This window comes from Triturus cristatus, chromosome 7 (assembly GCF_964204655.1).
Source record: "Triturus cristatus chromosome 7, aTriCri1.1, whole genome shotgun sequence".
Lineage (NCBI taxonomy): Eukaryota > Metazoa > Chordata > Amphibia > Caudata > Salamandridae > Triturus > Triturus cristatus.
Window position 1 is genome coordinate 1,185,811,124 of NC_140590.1, and position 14,429 is coordinate 1,185,825,552.

Below are 14,429 nucleotides of genomic sequence, written 5' to 3' on the forward strand. Positions count from 1 at the left end.
GGATTGACACTTATAAAACTCAGGTGTCTCTCTCACACTTCTCTCCAATTGTCTACGCTCAAGTCTTCTTTCCTGTTTTCTGAAGGCAGTGTAATACCCAGTATCCCCGTGGAGCTATGTGAATCCTTTTGGGTGTGCCATGCAATTAGGGGGTTCACGACGCAGTCGGTCCCTTCTGACCACTCGTGGTGGGCTAAGCCAATTCCACTGTGGTGGGAGCTGTTACACAGGTCTGCTTGAGATAACTTAGTGCACAAACTATTCAAAAAGGTAAATCGCACCTTACCCTTGTTACTGGCCTTAGAGAGCTCAAACCCAGAAGGATTGGAACACCTGGGAGAGGAGGACTAGGACACCAGGCACAGTAGCTCAGTAAAGTCACTCTATAGCCAATTCTGTGAAGCATTAAGTTTATACACATGTAAAACTTATTTACTTTGAGTTCTAACACATTTTTCCTAAGCAGTTATTGCACTGCCGGCCAATTGATGAGTGTCCGAGTTTGTACTTGGCCCAGTTTGCACGAGTTTGTACCTGGCCCAGTTTGCACACCCTTTCACTACCTCCTTGAGAAGCCTGTGATTGACAGTCAAGTCTTAAAGAGATTGCCGTCAGTTGTAGCAATGGCAGAGCCATAGGTGACTGTACCCCGTACACCAGAGGTTAATGACCGCAGGCCTCGCAGCTCTTGCTTGCCCTGTGGCCACCCAAACAAGGTCTGACACAAGAAACACAAAAAAATGTAAACAAGAACTGTATCTGAAGAACGTCTATTTGTTGACAACCGATGCAGAATGTATCGGTATAGGTAGTTTAGGAAAAAACTTTATTGATCAGTGCAACCAACATTGTCATGGCATATTAGAAAACACTACTAAAAGCCTTATATTTCCTGAAACTATGTCAAACGAGCTAGGAAGGGAAATAAATTTGCTATTCTAAAGGCACAGACACCTTCACCGTGCTATTATAGTCTTTTGGAAGTTTGTGAAATTCAAGGTCCTCAGTTGATTTTGTGGAAGCTCAACACCTTTCTAGGCAACAATATAGTCATTCCTCCGTATCTATATCTCCTTCATCATATATGTATGCATTCTACCAATCATCTAAATATGATCACTAGGCCCGTCCAAATCCAGGTGAATTCAGTATCCCAAAGTACATGTTTGAATATCCTATGAAGATTTTAAAGCAAAGGGGGAGGCGCAGCACATTTCCACAGGTGTTTGAGTCTCAAAACAGACATTTGGACTTGGCCGCCACCGTATCAATGCAGAAACTCTATTGATGGTTGAGGATTAATGCCAAGTGGTTGAACTGTATTAGCACCAGTCACAAAACACGGAATGTCTTTAAATCTGACTTCACATGCGAGCTCTAAAAGAAGACAAAAAATGTATGAGTCAAAATAGCGATTACTGCAACAATTGTGATTTCATTTAGCAGATGGAATAAAAACAGAGATCGGTAACGATTGATACCTATGCATATATTCACACAAAAAAATCTAATTTAATTATACATGTATTCATCAGGGGTTTTAGATTATCTGCTGTTACTTTCAGGCCAGGACCAGAAGTGTTCTCTGTAGTTATTTTACCATCTCCACAATCCTGCTTGCCTTCCCCTCCATCATCAAAGTACTTTATTGCTTTTGCACATTTATGTTCATGTGACTGAAATAAATACATACAATACATAAAAATAGCAGCCGTCATAGGTACATAGTCCCAAGGCCAATGAATGGCCAATCAATCATTATACAATATCCTCTGGAGGGACAATAAACTCAAAACAATATAAACATCCTCAAATACCTAAGACTGGACTAAAGGGGTCCGCCATGTTGGATGTCTAAGCTAGCCTCGGATTGGTATGGACTAATCTTAGAGGTGAACGCGTTACTTACCTTCAGTAGCGATGTATCTGGTAGAGAGATGCCTGTGGATATTCGTAGTTAAGAAATCTACAGCTAGACTGACTGGATCCGGAAAACTTTCTGCAGCAGCACCTCTGCGCGCCGGGGGCGGCGCCGCACACCTCTGCCTTGACATCGTCCACAGACGTGATGTCAGCGGAGCCATATATGCCCTTCCCGGCACGCTGACGCCAGTTTGTCGGAGAAACTTTTCCGCGCCATAATGCAGAGCCACCACCAAAAACTGAGAATATGGGAACAGTGTGCGAAAATGATGAAAAAGGAAAAGAAATCGAATGGTGAAAAACAGCACCATAAAGGACAGTGTCAGGCACTGTATCTTGAAAAGTATTAAAAGGAAAGGGCAGGGCACCGCTCTGAGAAGCAACCCCACAAAAATGAAGGCCAAGCCACCTTCAGAGGTAGATGAAGATGTGAAAAAACATCATGGCAGACGACAAAGTCCGCAACCATTATGTATAACCGTGAAGGACAACAAGTCCGGAACATAGGGGCAAGGACAATTCACCACAAGACGTCACCAGAAAGAGACGTATCCCCAATAAGAGACCTATAGAATGTGGCAGAGCCAATAGACTTCAACTAAAGGGTCGCAGGGGTGGTAAGAGACCCCATGGCAAATGGAGAAGGGGAGAACGGGGGTGGGAAAAAACATGAATAGATCCCACACTGTACAATCCAGGCATAGGGTTGGAAAGGACACACGAGTATACCGCCCAATCGTGAGAGCAATGAAAACAGAATGAAGCATTTTGTGTCGGAGTGAAGGGAAAATGTCACCCTGCAGAAGGGTCAAGCCACCCTGAAGGAGAAGAGTGTAGAAAGCCCAACCTGAAAAGGTCCTCGCAGAACGGGGAGGATGGGCGGGCATTAAGGAATCTGCAGCTAGACTGTGGTATCTATTCTAAGATAAGGAATATGCGGCTAGATGTTTCTATCAGATGAACGCGTTACTTACCTTCGGTAATGATGTATCTGGTAGAGACAGTCTAGCTGCAGATTCCTTATCTTAGAATAGATACCAAAGCCATATCGATAGTGGAGGCGTGTCTGCAACTGAACCCCATCAAGTTGCCATCGGAACGTAGCCGTCAACTAGGTGATGAACCACGGTGGGGACCGCAAGCCAGCGCAGCCAGACCAGACCACGAAGCTCGGAACATTGCGAGGCAAAGGCACCATAAGCCTTCAAAGAACAGCATGAAAACCCCGTATGTATACCGGGTGAGAGAAAGAAAACCTATGCTAGAGCTGTCTGTGTGAAAAGGAAAGTTCATGACTTTGCAAAGAAGTGGAACTAAACCCAGGGTCTGATTTATCTGCGGGATCCGGCGTGCTGTAAGCAAGTAAAATCCAGAGAGATGACAACTGGTATGACAGAGACAATGTATACCAGTCCAGTATGCACAACAGTAGAAAAAAGCACTGTAGAACCCTGTACCAGCCAAATACGAGGGGCAGCATTGGCAGGAGTGACTCTGTACTGGCGTGTCTTCTGTTACAAGACATGTGAAAGGGCTGACGGCAACCAGCAGAAGCACCCAAAACAGGACTACAGTAAGAATGATGGTATGCTTCTGTAGTAGGGGATCTCTGTGTATAGTCATAATCTATGAATAGTCCCGCCCATGTGCGGGGACCCCGGAGCAATCAAAATATCTCTTAAGGTGTCCTGCATTTGCAAACCTGCAAAGACACTTAAGAGACAGACAAAATAATACAGCCTAATACAGTGTGGCTGCACTGGCCAGCACTTCATCTGAAGTGAACACAAAAGCCAAAATAAAGTTGAAATGTCTTTTTTATTAACATCTGACATTTTACTTTATTGTATCACACTCCCTTCACCAAAATCCCTTTAAACAATAGAGAGGAAGGGGTGGACAGACAAGCCCTATAGGCTGTCATTATGTGTCTGCTAAAAGGATACCGTGCCTTTAAGGAACTCTCCAGAGACCCCCGGTATCCCAGGATGCACAGCCAAAGCAAGTTACTTTCAGTTCTTTTTTCCGGCTCCTGCTAGCAGGACCCTGGAGCTTGAGCTCTACCCTTTTGGGTGGTTATTTGGTTAAAAATTGGTTTTTTTGATAGAAAAGTTTGTTCATTCGACGTCTAGAGCCTTTCTCTACTATCCTGCAATTTGGTGCAGTTTGACCCACTCTTAGCATGGCTTTATTTGATAAATGCCCTGAGTGTGGGAGGAAAATGGCCAAGACGGACCCACATGATGTCTGTATCCTCTGCTTATCGTCTTCAAATGTCCCTGCTACATGTGACATCTGCAAGACCTTCTCCAAGAGGACCCTGAGGGACAGAGAGAAGATTCGCCTCCAGGGACAGGAGAAGCAGAGGACAGGTAGGACTTCGGGGCATGGGGGTTCCCATTCCCCTTCCTCTGCCCATGCTTCAGCCACTGGAGTGACCTCCGGGCAGAAAAAGGAGCAGAAACGACACCTACCGGCTGGTAGGTCGCGTTCGATGTCGAAGGCGACGACGTCGAGAGGTAAAGCACCGGTGTGTTCGCCGTCGATCCAGGGCTCTGGATTTCGGCGTTCGACGTCGAGAGAGGGGCCGGTGAGACCTAGGACTAGGTCGCCGTCGGGATTCCACAGTCGCCGTCGACACACCATCGACGTCGTACCGAGCCCCACAGACAGCGCAGCTCGCCGTCGAGGCGACCCCGCTCGTCTCCTTCGCCGTCGACTCATGGAGTGACGCCGGCGAATGCAGTCGAGGCACAGGAGATCGCCGTCGAGGCACAGGAGATCGCCGTCGACATGCTCTCCGTCGACCCGCCGTTCGACGTCGAGGGGCCGCCGTTCGACGTTGAGAGGACGCCGTACGGCGAGGAGACGCCGTACGAGGTCGACGATCAGTTCGACGTCGGTGACATCTGGTAACACGTCTTTGGTGATTACGATCTCCAGTCGTGGATCTAGGAGATGACGGCGCTCCCCCTCGTTTACTTCAGCACGGGATAGGCCCGCCAAGAAGTGAAGGGTGGACGGGAGTCCGGACAGTGCTGGTCCGGGTTCTCCTGCAAGGAGTGATGGAGCTCCGCAGCCTCTCCCTCAGCCGCTGCCTCAGAAGCCTCCTACGCCTCCTCCGCCTCCTCGACCTACGCCACCGCCGGTGCCACAGCTCCCGCCGTCTCCTCGGCTACCGGTGATTCCTAAGGCCCCACGCAGACTGAGATCACGCTCTCCATCTCGCCGGAGGTCACGGAGCAGACACAGGTCGTCCACTCACACAAGGCATGGACGACGGAGATATAGATCTCGTTCCAGAGGCACGAGGTATACGGACTCTTCTGGCAATGGACGTCTTTCCCCCTCGTTGTCGGAAACACCGCCTACTAGAATCTCGCCGGTGGATGATATTGCCACTTTCCAGGATGTACTGATGAGGGGGGCGGCGACGAAATTGGGAATCTCAGTGGCAATCCAGGTTCCCACTACCTCTGTGATATTTGAGACATTGCACAAGGCTCACCTGTCCCGCCCCCTCCTTCCTTTGGTTCCAGGTTTGGAGGAACCAGCCAGGGAGGTCTTCTTGACGCCTGCTGTGGTGAAGTCTGCTCCCTCAAGGCTGCAGAAAAAGTACAGGGCCCATGATTCGGACCCGGCGTTCCTCAGGGTGGACCCTCCCCCGGACTCTGTCATTGTGGTTGCGGCTCAGAAACAACACTCCACGACGCCCTCTTCCACGGCTCCTCCGGACAAGGAGAGTCGCAAGATGGACTCCTTGGGGAGGAGAATGTGCTCTACGTCGGCCACGACTATGAAGGCTGCTAGCGCCTCCGCTCTGCTGGGTCGCTATGACCGATCGCTTTGGGACTCCCTGCAACAGTTTGCTGCCTCCCTGCCTAGGGATAAACGGGAGGACTTCCAGGAGGTGTTGAATGAGGGCATGATGGTCTCCAACCAGATCATCAGTGCGGCAGGGGATGTATCGTTGCTGGCGGCCCATGGGTACTGTCATGGAGTACACATGAGGAGGCATTCCTGGCTGAGGCTTATCTCTCTAAAACCTGAAGCGCAGCAAAAGATTGCTAACCTGCCTTTCTCTGGCACGACGTTGTTCGGGTCTCATGCGGATGACGAGATGGCCCGCATGAAGGCCGAGGCAGAAACCCTGAAGGCCGTGGGGTTGGAAAAACCCAAGGAACAGAAGAGGTCATTCCGTTCCTATGGCAGGCGTTATTCTAAGCAACGCGGCCAGGGGCGTCAGTCTGGTCAACAACAACAGTTCCCGAGGCAGTCCTTTCAAAAGCGCCAGAGGGGCAGAGGCCAGCATCAATCCTCGTCGGGGACCAAAGGCCCGGCCGGGTCGAAGCCCTGAAAGGTCACTTCCTCCTCATTCGTTACCCGCTCCGGTGGGGGGAAGTATTCAATACTACCTGGCAGAGTGGAGGACAATAACTCAGGACAAGTGGGTGCTGAAAATTGTTTGCAATGGATACAGTCTTCGTTTCACCAGCCCGCCTCCACAGATTCCACCAGTGCGCTCTCCCTACATGGTGCGAGAGCTCCAGTGGGAGGCGGACGTTCTGTTAAAGAAGAAGGCGATAGAAACTGTTCCTTTGAGGCAAAAAGGAAAAGGTCTCTACTCCAGGTTCTTTCTCGTCAGAAAAAAGGACAAGAACGAGTTCAGGCCTATTCTAGATCTGCGTCAAGCAAACAAGTGGATCCGCAGAGAAAAGTTCTGTATGTTGTCCCTGCATCAGATTTACCCTCAGCTGCATCAAGGGGACTGGCTGTGCGCCATAGATCTGCAAGACGCCTACTTTCATGTGCCGATCGCACCAAAGCATCGCAGGTTCCTGAGGTTTCTGGTAGGCAACAACCATTACCAGTATACAGTACTCCCGTTTGGTCTGAAGTCTGCACCACGGACGTTCTCCAAGTGCATGGCAGTGGTGGCAGCACACTTGCGGAAGAACAGAGTGTTTGTGTATCCATACCTGGACGATTGGCTGATCAAAGCTTCCACGTACCGGGAAGCCCAGTGTCACTTCAACAGGACAGCTGCCTTGCTTCATCGCCTGGGACTGCACATCAACATGTCGAAGTCAGTGCCGATCCCTGTGCAGTGTCTCCAGTACTTGGGGGGCCTCAGTCAATACCTTGAATGCAAGCGTGTGTCCTTCGGAGGAGAGACGCTTATCGATCCGTGGGAAGGCCCGGCACCTCCTCTCAGCCCACTCTCCTACAGTGAGGACGGTGTCCTCTTTACTGGGGTCGATGGCTTCCTGCATCTTTCTCACCCCCAATGCACGTCTGCATATGAGGCCTCTGCAGGAATGTCTGGAGGATCAACGGGACCAGAGGCGGGGGCGTTGGGAGGACAGGATTCATCTGTCCCAACACGCTCTACAGTCTCTGAAATGGTGGTGCTCCTCAGAGAATGTCTGCAAGGGGACTCCCTTTCACAAGGATATTCCGGTCCAGACCATAGTGACCGATGCTTCTCTCCAGGGCTGGGGAGCGCATTCGGGCCCTCTTCAGATTCAGGGGATATGGTCACAGACGGAGATGACTTGCCACATCAACTTTTTGGAACTTAGAGCGGTACACTTGGCCCTGAAGGCGTTCCATCCCTCCTTCAAGACGAACTCCCTGCTAGTTCAGACGGACAATACTACTACCATGTATTACCTCAACAAGCAGGGGGGCTCCCGTTCAGGCACGCTGTCTCGGGAGGCACAGACGATCTGGAATTGGCTGGTGGCCAGGAATCTAACGATCACGGCAACCCATCTGCCGGGAGTGCAGAATGCCCAAGTCGATGCGCTCAGCCGGCTCGTTCAAGAAAATCACGAGTGGGTGCTAAACGACGACGTGCTCAGAGACGTCTTCGCAGAGTGGGGCACTCCGGATATCGATCTGTTCGCTACGGCAGAAACCAGCAAATGCCGCGACTTCGCGTCCAAGTACTACCAACCAGGGACGCTGGGGAATGCCCTATGGATCAGCTGGTCCAATAGCTTTCTCTACGCCTTTCCACCCATTCCCCGGATTCCGGCGGTGCTGATCAAGCTGTCGCAATCCAGAGCCAGGATGATCCCGATTGCTCCGGAGTGGCCGAGGCAATGGTGGTTCACCAACCTTCACCGGTCTGTTCTGCCACACCGGCGCCTGCCGTGTCGGCCGGACCTTCTCACGAAATTCGGAGGACAGATGGTTCACCCCAATCTCTCGTCCTTGAGTTTGGCAGCATGGCTCCTGAGCAAGTGCAGTATGACACTTGAACCTACCTCAGGACTGTATGGAGATCTTGAAAGAGGCGAAGAGACAGTCTACGAGGACTTCTTACGCCTATAAGTGAAAGAGATTCTGCTTATGGTGCACGGCAAAGGACATTGACCCTACATCCTGTAAAGAAGATGTTATTTTGCCTTATCTGCTGCAGTTAGCTCAATCTGGGCTTAATTTTCAGTCTATTAAAGTTCATCTCGCAGCTTTGACTGCGTATAGAAAGGGCCCTTCCCAAACCTCATTTTTTCAAATCCCTGTGATTAAAGATTTTTTGGAGGGTTTGCGTAAGGTGTTTCCCCCTGTTAGACGACCTTCTCCACCATGGGAATTGAACGTGGTGTTGTCCAGATTAATGAGGGAGCCTTTTGAGCCTATTCATAAGGCTTCTCTGCAGCATTTGTCCTGGAAGGCTGCCTTCCTTGTGGCCATTACATCGGCCAGGAGAGTAAGTGAGATTCAGGCTCTGTGTTGCCAAGAGTCGTATACTGTATTCCATGCTTCTAAAGTGGTAATGCGTACTCATCCTAAGTTTTTGCCTAAAGTGATATCTGATTTCCATGTAAATCAAATGATAACTTTGCCTACATTTTTTCAGCATCCCTCCTCTCCGGCGGAGAGGTCTCTGCATTCGCTAGATGTGCGTAGAGTGTTGAAATTCTATCTAGATAAGACAAAAGACATCCGCAGGTCGGATCAACTGTTTGTAAATTATGGTTCAGTAAGAACTGGTCTAGCTACCTCGAAACAGTCCATCTCCAGATGGATTGTGTCCTGTATTCAGCTCTGTTATCAGAAAGCTAATAAGACATTGGGGGGTAAGCCTACAGCGCATTCGACTAGGGGCAAAGCAGCTACTACTGCTTTGCTTAGGAATGTTCCAATTGCTGACATTTGTAAGGCTGCCACTTGGAAGTCGGTCCATACGTTTACAAAGCATTACTGCCTGGACTCTGATGCTAGGGCAGATGCGCAGGTTGGACAGGCTTCGCTGAGGAATTTGTTTGCACAGTAATTTGTTGGTGTTCGGTTTTTACTCCACCGCTGTTTGTTGGTTGGGATGGGCTTGCCATTCTATTCATAGATTATGACTATACACAGAGATCCCCTACTACAGAAGGAGTAGTTTCTTACCTGTAACTCCAGTTCTGTAGTAGGGGTATCTCTGTTATAGTCATAATCGACCCTCCCTCTTCCCCGGTGGAGTAACCTGACAGTATCAGGCCTGTTGTTATACACCTTCAAAAAGAACTGAAAGTAACTTGCTTTGGCTGTGCATCCTGGGATACCGGGGGTCTCTGGGAGAGTTCCTTAAAGGCACGGTATCCTTTTAGCAGACACATAATAACAGCCTATAGGGCTTGTCTGTCCACCCCTTCCTCTCTATTGTTTAAAGGGATTTTGGTGAAGGGAGTGTGATACAATAAAGGAACATGTCAGATGTGAATAAAAATGCCATTTAAACTTTATTTAGGCTTTTGTGTTCACTTCAGATGAAGTGCTGGCCAGTGCAGCCATACTGTATTAGGCTGTATTATTTTGTCTGTCTCTTAAGTGTCATTGCAGGTTTGCAAATGCAGGACACCTTAAGAGATATTTTGATTGCTCCGGGGTCCCCGCACATGGGCGGGACTATTCATAGATTATGACCATAACAGAGATACCCCCTACTACAGAACTGGAGTAACAGGTAAGAAACTACTCCTTATGTATCTTCCAGTCTTCCACGTGACTGTGTGGATGCTAGAACCTCACAAAGTCTAGCAAGAACCCTCCTGTAGGGTTGCGTGAGCAGCCCAGATGCGAGAGACGCAATAGCAAGAAGGCAACCAGCAAAAAGGGGTACCAGGCAAGCTGGACACCCACATAAGAGCTCGTAGGACGAGCAGACCGGGTCAATGACCACGGACACCGCATGAAGGAACGTTGCCAGCACGATTTTGCTGTGTAACAGCACAGAGTGTATCAGACCACAGGAGGTAGCCCATAAACCACAGTGAGACTGGGGCGGTACATGATATCTAACAACAATGTCTCAATGTGGGGTTCATTGGAAGGACAAGTTATTTCAAAGCGAACCGTATCATAGAGTACTTATTAGAGGAATGAATCCATACAGGGAAGACACGGGGAGACCAAGGATGAAGGGAAAAATATATTTTAAGAATGTTCAACACATGATGGACATATTACGTCATATGTACATATCATATCAGTAAGAAGCACTGCGTGACAATTAGTGGCAATGTAACCAACAGAATACTGTGCACAAGTGCTCGTGGAGTTTGTGACGGCGCAAGTGACACATAAAGTGGTATGTACAGCGGTGACAGCGCAAGTGACACATAAAGTGGTATGTACAGCGGTGAAGAAGGCGCAACAGAAAAAACAATGGTACATTAAATATGCCGGAGTTAGGGCATTTACACAATTAATGTTGGAACTTTCAAGGAACAATAGAGCAAATGCCCATGGTAAAAAGGCGCCACAAGTAACGCTGTTGAAGTCGACGGCGTTTCGGCCTGTAATACTCTAGGCCATCATCAGGACTGGTTACACATACTTGGGGCAGTGCTAAGGTGAAAGGAGAAACATATCTCAGGAAAGAACTCAATTTAAATTGGACCAAAAAGGAAGAAAGGTAAAGCCGTGCAGCGGAGTGGTGACCACGGGCGGCGGAAGGCGACCAAGCGTGAAGGACTCCTAAGAGGCACGCACTCCAGTACTCTATGTCTTACCAAAGATACATAAGAACCAACAGAATCCCCCTGGTAGGCCTATAGTATCCGGATGTGGTTCTATTCTGGAGCCCATTGGCAAATACATAGACAGCATCCTCAAAGAATTCGTACCCAAGACTGATACTTTTGTGCGAGACAGCATGGATTTAATTAACCTTATTGAAGATACTCCTTTCGTACCTGGTACCAACCTGATGGTGGGTATGGATATTGAATCCCTCTACACCAATATACCTCACAGAGAAGGTCTCGAAGTCATAAGAAATATCCTCAACACTCGACCTTCCCCCTCAAGAATACCCACCGATTTCGTGATGGCCCTCTTGGAAATTGCTCTGGAAAATAACTACTTTCTGTATAAAGACACCTACTATTTACAGATCAAAGGAGTCTCCATGGGCGCATGTTTCGCTCCAAATTTTGCCATCTTGTACGTACATCACCTCGAGAGCACATTGATCCCCACTGACCCTAACCCCTTCAGAAATAACATCATCTTTTGGCGTCGCTATATAGACGACATCCTGCTCCTCTGGTCAGGTGGCAAGACTTCTCTCTCCCAGTTCACTGACTGGCTACATAATTGCCAACATCTAAAATTTACAGTGGACCCGAAAGAAGATAACCTCCCATTCCTGGACCTCACTCTACGAGTTGAAGACGGTAAAATTGGAACCTCATTGTACAGGAAACCCACAGAGCGCAATACCTTACTGCTCTATTCTAGCCACCACCCGCGCGGTCTCCGCGACGGTCTCCCATTTGGACAATTTTTGCGGATTCGTCCCAACTGCAAATGGCGCAGAGATTTCTTCAAGGAGGCTGAAGTACTAACCGCCAAACTTGTGGCCCGTGGCTACCCCAAAAAACTGGTAACCAGGGCACGTAAAGGAGCATGGTATAACCATCGTGACACTTTGCTTACCCCCAAAGAGAAGAGATCTAACAGCCGGATCCCATTTGTGTCTACCTTCTCACCCTCCAGCAACAAACTAGCCAAGATCATCAAATCAAACTGGAACATTCTAACTCCACTTACCATCTTCAATGAACCCCCTCTATTCTCTTACCGCAGAGGTAAAAACATAGCTGACCACCTGGTACATGCAATCACCTGGACACCAACACCAGCCATATCAGAGTCAATTCAAAACTCATGAAAATTGGCATCTGTAGTGGCCCCGAACCGGTGGCAAAGATGCGCAGCATGCTCCTCTACAACTAACAAAAACTTTTGAGCATAACGGGATGAAATTTGACCTGAACTCCTTTACCAACTGCAGGTCTCAAAATGTGATCTACCTGATAAAGTGTCCCTGTAATAAACTCTACATCGGACAAACTACCCAGATGGTCAAGGACCGCATCCTGCAGCATCGTAGCCGCATTAGATGTGGGATCCTTACAGCCCCTTTGGTTTCCCATTTCAAAGAAAACAATCACAACGAAGCCGAGTTTACCTGGCTAGTATTTGACAAACCGTCCATTCCAATAAGAGGCGGAGACATTCAAAGACTTCTGAATAGGTGTGAATGCCGTTGGATTGCTCGCTTTAACACCATTGAACAGGGCTTGAATTCTCTTGACGAATGGAATTCTACCCCTGCATAATTGTGTCTTTCTGATGCCTACTGCCTACTCTGTCTAGCTGATACGTTTATCCAGCTTTGCCATCTTGGTTGGCGACCAACTATTGCTCTTCCCCTTCCTTTCATCCCCCCTTCCCCCCCCCCTTTTTTCCCCCCTGCCCTACCCGCCCCCGCCCCTTTCCCTCTTCTCTCCCTTCCCTTCCCATCCCCCGTCTTGCTACATCAATTCTGCCTCTGTATCACAATTTACAAATGTACCCTTGTCGATTTTGGCTCCATTCTGTTTGCACATATAACATGTCTTTCTCTATAGTTACATGAAATATGTTTATCTGTTGCCATTTTTTTTTTTTTTTTTTGAAAAAAAATTTTATTGAACAATAATTCGGTTACAAGTACGGGCCTACAACCACCCGGGCCGGCCGCTAGGTACAGAAGGAAATCTACACATATCAAGGCAACAATCAGTTCCCAGGGCACTGCCCCGCAGTGGCTCCAGATAGTTCACAAGGAACAGGAAGCGTAAGTCCAACAATCACAAAAACAAAAAGAAAAACAATAAAAACAATAGGCGAGGTGTGAGGGAAACCAGTGCGGGTCAGGCTCCCCCCGGGAAACTCCAGTCAGGACAATTGAGCAATCCGCTAAAGAGAGGAGTACCGGGAGGCCGGGGACGGGGGGGGGAGGGGGTCAAGGGAGATGAACGTCCATATGTAGTTATTCCAGAAGGCGCCAGGAGTCATCAAGGGTCAGGGGGACATGGCGATATCAGTGTCTACCAGGGGGGGCGTACAGATGCCTCCGCGGTACGCGTTCCATTGCCCCCAAATTCTACCCCATGCCCCCGGCTTGCCACGGACCACATACACTGTCTTCTCCCTAAACATACACCAGTCCATATTCTCCTTCCATACTGACACGGTGGGCGGCCGTTGAGCGCCCCAAAGTTGCGCTATGTCCCTCTTGGCAATCATGTTCCCTAGGGCCGCCCACCGAGTCTGAGCCGCGCTGTAATCATTGGGCTCCCACACATTCAGGACACAGCGACGCACCTCCGGCAGCAGCACAACCCCAGTGACCTGTCCCATAACCGTGTGGACCCGGCGCCAGTAGTCCGCCACCTCGCGGCACTCCCAAAGGATATGAAGAAAGGTGGCGCTGAGCCCACATCCTCGCTTACAGAGCCCGTCGTATCTGTTGCCATTGTTAACCACCCCCGCTGTCTCTATCCCTCTCTAACTATCCTCTCCTTCCCCTTCCCCCCCCCCCTTTTCTTCCCTTTCCCCCACCCCTCCGTTTTCATCCCCTGTCCTGCTACTAGTGATTTTCCCTACGATCTGTAATTTGAAATGTAGCGTTTTTTACTTTCTATTGTACAAATGACACGCTTTTATTTACCGTTTATGACATTGTATTCATGACATTGGACATATGATGCTCCTTTTTCTCCTACTGCTGTACCATTCATTTCTCCTTATGGTGCTGACCATTTGGCATTTCAGTCTCCTTCTTTCCCCCCACCCCTTCCTTCTCTCCATTTCTCCCTTGTTTGTGCGATGCACGCGCCGTACCGCTTCCGTGATTCACTGCTTACTTTCAGTTGATGCATTAGTTGCCATAGCTACCTACTCCACGCTTTCACCTCACTAATTACGTTTCCGCTTTCAAATGCACACGCTCTAGTCGCTCTCACCCCCCCTGTGATTCGTCCACCTCTCACGTGACCCGGAAGCCTCGCTTCTATACCTCCCCTCCGGGCTCCTCGCATATCATTCACCGCCTGACTCACGCCGGCCACCAACACGCCACGGACTCCCGTCCGGTGATTCACTCGCCCTTCAATGTACGTACTCTCCCTACTTTGGCCCTCCTCCCTTGTTGTTTTTTTCAGGCCACGATTGTAACC

The 14,429-nt window shown here is 49.1% G+C and overlaps 1 long non-coding RNA gene across 1 annotated transcript in view; it reads right to left on the reverse strand.

Moving 5' to 3' along the window:
• Window positions 1-805: 805 nt before the first annotated feature.
• The window catches only part of LOC146811416 (uncharacterized), a 232,224-nt gene continuing 218,600 nt past the window's right edge, over window positions 806-14,429 (reverse strand). Inside the window, exon 4 of the long non-coding RNA XR_014966735.1 lies at window positions 806-1,377. This is a non-coding gene — a long non-coding RNA (uncharacterized LOC146811416). The remainder of the gene's footprint in view (window positions 1,378-14,429) is intronic.